This window comes from Zingiber officinale, chromosome 9A (assembly GCF_018446385.1).
Source record: "Zingiber officinale cultivar Zhangliang chromosome 9A, Zo_v1.1, whole genome shotgun sequence".
NCBI classification, from domain to species: Eukaryota; Viridiplantae; Streptophyta; class Magnoliopsida; order Zingiberales; family Zingiberaceae; genus Zingiber; species Zingiber officinale.
Genome location: NC_056002.1, coordinates 46,866,921 through 46,876,177, shown reverse-complemented (window position 1 = coordinate 46,876,177; position 9,257 = coordinate 46,866,921).

The window sequence follows — 9,257 nt, the reverse complement described above, 5'->3', positions numbered from 1 at the left end:
ACAACGCTTTTACCTTGCTGGGATTTGCCTCTATGCCCCGCTCGGTCACTATATAGCCCAAGAAACGTCCGCCTTTTGCTCCGAACAAATATTTCTGAGGGTTCAGCTTGACTCCATACTTCCTCAACATTTGGAAGGTCTCCTCCATGTCCGTAAAAAGATCAGCCGCTCGGACGGACTTGATTAGAATATCATCCACGTACACTTCTAAGTTGCGTCCGATCTGCTCCTTGAATACCTTGTTCATCAAGCGCTGGTAGGTTGCTCCCGCGTTCTTCAGTCCGAACAGCATTACATTGTAACAGTAAGTGTCGTCGGTTGTGACGAAGCTGACTTTCTCTTGATCTTCTCGGGCGAGCGGCACCTGATGGTAGCCCTGATAGGCATCTAGCATGCATATCAGCTCGTACCCGACTGTGGAGTCCACCAGTTGATCAATCCTCGGCAGAGGGTAGAAATCCTTTGGGCATGCTTTGTTGAGACCCCGGAAATCGATGCAAACCCTCCACTTGTTGCCCGGCTTGGAGACTAGCACTACATTTGTGAGCCAGCTCGGGAACTGGACCTCCCTTATATGTCCGGCCTCCAGGAGCTTCTCGACCTCTGCTCGGATTATGGTGTTTTGTTTGGCGCTGAAGTCCCTCTTCCTTTGCTTCACCGGTCGAGCGTCCGGTCGGACGTGAAGCTCATGCTGTACTATACTTGGTGAAATTCCCGGCAGCTCATGCATCGACCAAACGAAGACGTCGCAGTTTCTCTAGAGACATTTGATTACCTCCTTTTTCTGTCTTGCCTTCAGATCGGCCGCAATGAATGTGGTGACATCCGATCGGGTCGGGTGGATCTGTACCTCATCTTTTTCTTCATAAACCAAAGAGGGTGGTTTTTCGGTTATGGCGTTCACCTCGATTCGTGGCATCTTCCGCGCGAAATTAGCTTCGGCTCGGACCATTTCGATGTAGCATCGTCGAGCCGCCAGCTGGTCTCCTCGCAATTATCCAACTTTATCTTCAACCGGGAACTTAATTTTCTGGTAGAAGGTGGAGACGGCCGCTTGGAACTCACTGAGCGCTGGTCGTCCCAGGATAACATTGTATGCTGAGGGAGAGTCGACCACAATGAAGTTGGCGGTCCGCGTCCTTCTGAGTGACTCTTCTCCCAGCGAAATAGCCAGTTGGACCTGTCCGACTGGTAGAACTTCATTGCCCGTAAACCCATAGAGGGGGGTAGTCATGGGCAGCAACTCAGCTCGATCAATTTGCAGTTGGTCGAAAGCCTTTTTAAATATAATGTTGACCGAGTTGCCTGTATCGATGAAAATGCGGTGAATAGTATAGTTAGCTATTACCGCTTTGATGATGAGGGCGTCGTCATGTGGCACTTCAACTCCCTCAAGGTCCCTGGGCCCGAAGCTGATTTCGGGCCCGCTCGTCCGTTCTTGACTACAGCCGATCGCATGGATCTTGAGTTGCCTGACACTCACCTTCCTCGCTCTGTTGGAGTCACCTCTGGTCGGTCCGCCAGAGATGATGTTGATTTCGCCCCGGGATGTGTTGCTTCTATTTTCTTCCTCCCGTGCGGACGGCCTAGGCCGCTCCTTAGACACCCGGGGATTGTCCTCGTGCCTTTGAGGATGATACCACTCGGGAGACTTTCTGGATATCCGCCGACCGGTTTCATGGTGTCGCTGTCGCCTGTCGAATGATGGCGATCGACGGCGGCCACTCCGGGGAGCGGGTTGGGGGATCAGGGGAAGACTTCGGCAATCTCGTGTGTTATGCGTGTCGGTCCGGTGGAACGAGCAAAACATGGGGGTCCATACCTTCTTTTTTGGTTTGGGTTGCTCGGCGGCTACCTCTTGAATGGCGTGGGACCTTGCTTGTTGAGGGCTGACTGCTTCGGCTCGTGGTCCTCTGGGCGGCTGGTAGCCAGTGAGCGGCTTCCGCTCGGCAGGGGCTAGGGGCTCAGTTGGAGCTTCTTTTCTTCGGGCCGCCTGGGCTTCCTCTACATTAATGTACTCATTGGCCCGGTGTAACATATGATCATAGTCTCGGGGCAGCTTTCAAATAAGTGAATGGAAGAAGTCACCGTCCACGAGGCCTTGCGTGAACGCATTCATCATTGTTTCTGAGGTGGCCGTTGGAATATCCATGGCCACCCGGTTGAACCGTTGGATGTAAGCTCGGAGCGGCTCCCTGGGATCTTGCTTGATGGCAAATAGACTGACATTGGTCTTCTGGTAACGCTGACTGCTCGCAAAATGATGGAGAAAAGCGATGCGGAACTCTTTAAAGCTGGTGATGGATCCGTCCGGTAGCCTCCGGAACCATCGTTGCGCTGATCCCGAGAGGGTGGTAAGGAACACCCGGCATTTCACTCCATCTGTGTATTGATGTAGTGTAGCTGTGTTGTCGAACTTACCTAGATGGTCGTCCGGGTCGGTGGTTCCGTTGTATTCCCCGATCGCCGGGGGCACATAATGCTTTGGCAGAGAGTCCCGCGGGATGGCCTCTGAAAACTGTCGGTTGATCCGCTCGGGGGAGGCGTTCGTTCGGGGAGTCTTGCCTTTTCTGTAGTCTCCCCTGGGCGCCTCATCGAATGAAGATCCTCGATCAAGGTTAGCTGGTGCGACTTCAGGAGGCGTACGGAATAAAGCCCGATGAAATGGAATCGGGGCAGGCGGTGCTTCTCCTTGAATGCCGATCGGATCCTTATCTCGACCTCCTGACGCTGACGTCGCTTGTTGCTCCAGTCGCTCGGCTCGCACCTTCTGTTTCTGTTGCTCCACGAGCTTAGCTGCTCTTGTCTCGATTAGAGCGTCGAGCTCCTCCTGGGAGAGCATCACAGTGTGAGGTCGTCCAGCTTCGTCCATCTCTTCCGCTCGGATGCAGGTGCGTTCCCACAGATGGCGCCAATTTGATCCTGTCCGAACGGTGAGTCGATGGACGTTGGCCACATGGTGCTCTCCGAACTGATGATGTGGATCTCTGACCGACCGTATAGATCTCCGGCGAACCTGCAAGGAAGTCGGGCCGGGAAGGGGTTCCCGGCGACGACCCTCCGACGCTCAAGTCAGGCAAGAGGAAAACGATGAAGTGGCTCCAAAGATGCGAGATCGTGTACCTCCGGCGAAGTCTGCAGGCTCTTATATAGAGCTGTGGGGAGGCTTATGCACACCTACCGAGGCGTACACGTGTCCTTTACCATACCTTAGTATGGGCTTACCAGAGGAGCATGTCTGACACCATACTGCTACAGTCCGAGCACCTCTCTGATGGGACAGCAGAACCTTCCGTCATAGGATTCTGCGTATGGCTTGGTCGTCGAACATGCCTGTTGTCAGAAGATGTTCCCCAATGTCCCCTTGTCCTTTTGTCTCTTCTCTCCCCGCCCCGAGCGTCCGGCCGCTCGGCAGGCACATCACGTCCGACCGGGCTTAGATATTGGTCCGACCAGGAAGATTCCCGGTCGCGTGCTCGGCTGAGACTGTTCCTTCACAACATTGCTGCTTTATGCCTCGGCCGAGCGGGCTACCCGCTCGGCCCGGCGACCCTGTTCACCATGAGCGTCGGAAACCTGACTCCCCGTCGGGTTGTCTTTGATTTCGCTCGAACCCGTTCGGCTGGTCGACCCAACCCTTCTCCGATCGGCCGGACCTCATGCTGACCCTTTTGACTTTTGACCTCTATGTGTCATTGACTCCCCTCGAAGGGGGTCCCCCGTCCTTACTGCCGGATCAGTATTGATATTATTATTTTCAATTCCAGATACCATGGACAATATATACGATGACTGGTCGCGATGTACGATAACATGAGCTTTGGGAGGAGATCAAGAAGCTTAATTATGACCCGGTTGACGAAGTCAGATGGCTTATTAGTCAGCTTGATCGGTTATTCTAGAAACTCGAACAAGAAGAATTTCCAATCTTGGACAAACACAGAAGATGGACTTTGGTTAAGTCACTGCCGAGACATCTTAGAAATATAACACACCAACTAATGGATCGCTCTGAAGGATGCATTTCATATTCGGAGCTGTACAGGGATTTACTTCATTTAGCATGAGATCCTAAAGAATCAGAAGAGGATCCAAATTATGAAGAAATGAATTCCACACAATCTGAGGAGGATCTAGAAATATATCACGTATAATCTGAGGAGGATCTAAAAATGAATCTCGTAGAATCTAAGGAGAATCTTGAAATGGATCTCGAAGAATCTGAAGAGGAAGATCCTGAAAAATCAGAGGATCCGAAAGAGTGTGTGGAAGATCCAAAAATGGATCTGAAAGATAATTCTGAAGCTAATCTTGCCTTTATCGAGTCCGAGATGAATATGATAGTATTGTTCACTACACTAGTATTTTTTTCTAGTGAGAGTGGTGCTATCTTATCTTGCAAAGTAGAGTTCAGTTGTTATTACTGTCACTATGTATGGATAGTATTAAGCTCATATTAATAAAATTATGTAATAGAAATTGTTGTTATGTACAAACAATGTTATTTTAATGAAAAGTTATGTTATGCGTTAACGAACTTGGAAAAAGAATGTTATATATTAACAGTCTTAAAGAATGATTAGTTCATTTGATGTGATGTGTGCAATATAATTGATCAATGTTAGTTAAATTTGAGCATACAAATGATGAGTAGAAATATAGTTACCACTTGATTTTGTAAACCAATTCTAATTTACATTGAGTCATTAATTAATTACATATATATGAATTACACTTAAATAATAAATAATATGTTTAATTATTGTATATTATGGCAACTAAGAAGACCATAGTTGAACTCAATAAGGGAGAGAAATTATATAGGGATAACTATAAAATTTGATACCTCAAGATATAATATGTTCTTGAAGAACAAAAAGTTCTAGAGACTGTAAATCAATTCATGGAAGAATCGGATGATGGTTCTACAGCACAAAACAGACGTGGCATTGATGCATATAAAGCATAGAAAAGGAAGGATTCCACTGCTAAGGAAATATTGATTAGTTTAATGGTGGATGACCTGACATTTGAGTATGAGTCATTACCATCGGCTCATGCTATCAAGGTAGCCCTAAGAGAGAAGTACAGTGGAGAAAGTCTGAGTAAGCTTCGTCAGCTGACAATTAAATTTGACAGCTATAAAAAGCACTCGAATGTTACCATGGCCCAACATCTGAGGGAAATGACAAATATGATTCGGGACTTAAAGGTTGTCGATCATGAGTTGACCGATAAACAACAGGTTCAGACAGTTATTTGCTCCCTTTCTGATTCTTGGGAAGCAATGAAACAGAATCTGACTCACAATGAAAGTATCAAGACTTTCACTGATGTCTCACGCCATGTTGAACTGGAGGTGAAGAGAATAGAATCTGCAAGGATTTCTGGTCAAGCTTTTGTTGCTATAGGTTCTGGTTACAAGAATAAGAAAAAATAGTTTAAGAGAGGGAAGGAAAAAAGGAAAAGAAGCTGGTGTTATTGCTGGGAAAGACCAAATCAAGAATAAAGGAAAGAAATATGAATAAAAACCTAAGAGCAAGCTAACTTACTATAATTGTGGCAAGAAGAGTCATTTTGCTCGGGATTGTACTGAGCCGAAAAAAGTAGATCCATCATTATCTTCTTTCCATGAGCATTATATTGCAAGTTCAATGTTGTTAGCTGATTCTTATCCTTTGTGGATTATAGATTAAGGAGAAATGAACCATATAGCACGTGATCGAGCTACATACATGGAGTATCATCGAGTACCAACTGGCAACAAATGAATATATGTGGGAAACAATGCATGGATTGAAGTCAAAGGCATTAGCACTTACAAACTCAATCTCTGTGGTGGGCGTACCTTGTTACTACATAATGTCCTGTATGCTCCTGAGATTTGACGGAATCTGGTTTTCGTTACTAGTCTTCTTGATTTAGGTTATTGTGTAAACTTTTATAGTCATTGTGTGGAACTTCGCATTAATTCTGTGTTAATTGGGAATAGTTATGTAATAAATGATTTCATGGTTCTTGATATAGAACTAAATAATAATTATAAAAATGATGGTTATTTTTCAAACATTGCTTTTACTATTGATGTTGATATTAATGATGAAGTTTGACATGCTAGACTAGGACATATAGGACAAAAACAAATGAATAAATTAGCTAAAGATGACCTTTTAGACACTCATGCAAAAGTTATCTTGTCTATATATGAACATTGTCTTGTTGGAAAAGCAATTAAAAAACCATTTGCTAAGACTATTAGGGTTGAATTATCGTTGCAATTAATTTATTCAAATATTTGTGGTCCAATGAATGTAAAGGATAGAAATGGAAATTCTTATTTCATTACATTTATTGATGACTTCATATATTTTGGTCATGTGTATCTGATTTCTCACAAATCTAAAGTATTAGATTGCTTCAATTGTTACTTGAATGAGATTGAGAATCAATTGGAACATAAGGTTAAAACCTTGTGCATTGACTGTAGAGATAAATATTTGTCTGATTAGTTCAAAATAATGTATAATGATAAAGGGATTATTAGACAACTTATGATCCTTGGAACTCCACAACAAAATAGGATTGTTGAAAGAAGAAATCAAACTCTTATAGATATGCTTAGGTCTACGATGGCTCAAGCTAATTTACCAATTTCCTATTGGAGCGATGTGTTATTAGCTGCAATATATATACTTAACTAAGTGTCTTCTAAATCTATTCCATCCACTCTATATGAACGTTGGACAAGCAAAAAATCATATTTGAGTAATCTGAGACATTAGGAGTCAGCTGCCTACGTTCATGATAAGACTCACAAATATAGAAAATTAGGACTCAGATGTAAGAAGTGTATCTTTATAAGGTATTCTGAGACTTCTAAGGGTTATGTCTTCATTGGTGAGCAACAAGATGGAACTATCTCTTAAATAGAGTCAAAAGATATTACTTTTTTCGAAACTGAATCTCCAACAAGATGTGAAATTGATAAAACAATTCCTCTATTATGATGATGAGGAGGATAACGTTCCTTTATCAACAAATTAAGTATTATGAAAGATGTCTAAATCTAGTCAACCTAGTGGGAGTAATTTGTCGATGAATGAGTCAATTTCTCAACCTTTAACCAATGAAGAAGTAGTCATCAAATTATTCCTCAGAGAAGGTTTGACATTGAGAACGAGACATCGATTATTCTCCCAGTTGACGATAAAAAACCTCGAATAGTTGAGGAAACTTTGAGATACTCAATAAGAGAAAAATGAAAAATTACAATGGATGAGGAGATGAAGTCTATGAGAAATAATCAAGTTTAAAATTTAGTCGATCTTCCTCTGGACCAAAGGGCTATTGGAAATAAATAAATTCTCAAAATTAAGAAGAAAGCAAATGGATCAATTAATTGATACAAAGACTATTTAGTTGTAAAAGGATATACCCAAATGGGGACTATTGATTTTGAAGAGACATTCTCCCCAGTTATAAAGTTTGTATCAATACGTGTTATCCTAGCATAGAAGTACAATTTGACATAAAATTACATCAGATGGATGTAAAAACAGCTTTCCTTAATGGTAATCTTGACGAGGAAATCTATATAGCACGTCCAGAAAGTTACATTACTGAAAGCCAAGAGAATAAAGTATGTAAACTTAAGAAATCTGTATATGGGCTAAAGTAAGTGTTAAGACAATGGAACATAAGATTTAATGAAGTCATTTTATCTTATGGTTTCGAAATAATCAATGAGAATCATTGTATTTACCTAAGAAAAGAAAAAAGAAATTTTGTCATCTTATCATGATATGTTGATGATATGCTAATAGTTGGAAGTGATATAAAGTGTGTGATAAAAGTCAAATCGTGACTTTTATCACAATTTAACATAATGGATATGGTAGAAGCTGAGTAAATCTTAGGAGTGAAGATCATTAGAGATCGATCGAAAAGACTTTTGGATTTATCTCAAGAGGCTTATATCACTGAGATGCTATAATATTTTAATATGTTAGATTACAACATTAAACAAACACGTACAGTGAAAGGTATTATTCTAAGCAAAAGTATATATTCCAAGACTCCTGAAGAAATAATCGAAATGAAGAGAAAATCATATATCAGTGTTATTGGTAGTTTAATATACACTATGTTGTGTCCTCGTCCTGATATAAGCTATGCTGTTGGTTTAGTTAGTCATTTCCGTCAAATTCAGGATCGAGGCACTAGAAAATGGTGAAGTGGTTATTCAGATATCTCAAAGGGATAGCGGATTATTGTCTTTATTTCCAAAGATCAAATATGAGCCTGAGTGACTACACAGATGCAGATTGGACGGGGAACCTTGATGATAGAAAATCTAAATCTGGCTATACCTTCTTGCTAAATGGTAGCGTCATCTCATGGAATAGCAAGAAACAGGTTTGTGTAGTGATGTCGACAATGAAAGCTGAGTATGTGACTTGTGCAGCGACTATGCAAGAGGTTGTCTGGTTAAGAAGGTTCCTAAAGTATCTGAAAATTACTGAGGGTGTGGGAGTCTTGTTACTGTGACAGTCAAGTTGCTATAGCTTATAACTTTTTTCAAAGATCCTAAATATCATAGCAAAGACAAGCATATAGAAATTAAGTATAATTTTGTAAGAGATATTGTTGACAAGAACAAGATAGTTCTTGAGTACATCTCTACATATAATATGCTTGCAGATCATTTTACTAAGTCATTGACTAAAGAGTCATTTCAATGATATGTGAAGTTTTTGGGACTTCGAAGAATATAACATATTATAAAGATAATTAGATATATGAAAATGACTTGATCTATTCAGTGTATATTTTTTTATTACATTTGAATTTAGTCTTGATAAATATGTTGGCAGGTTGAGATTGGTTCACTCATATGAACAATCATCTCTATTTGTTAAGTATAAATAGAGGTAAGATTGTTATTTATAAGACATCTTATATAGTTATGAATAGAGACATACCCATAAGTTAAGGTCGTCTTAATAATTATGTCAAGATGATATCATTTATATAATAATTAGAGTAAATGAACTCACCGTTTACTGAATCTGCTTAAGGCCAGAATGAAATTCATGTTGGGGGATCGGTGACCGGCTTGAAGGGGGGTTGGATAGACGGCGCCCCCAAATAATCGCTTCCTACGTATTTGTTAGCACAGCAGAATACAAACAATACAAATACAAATACGAAAGCTAAAGACTAAGAATGAGAAAGACAAGCAAACCAATTGACACGTT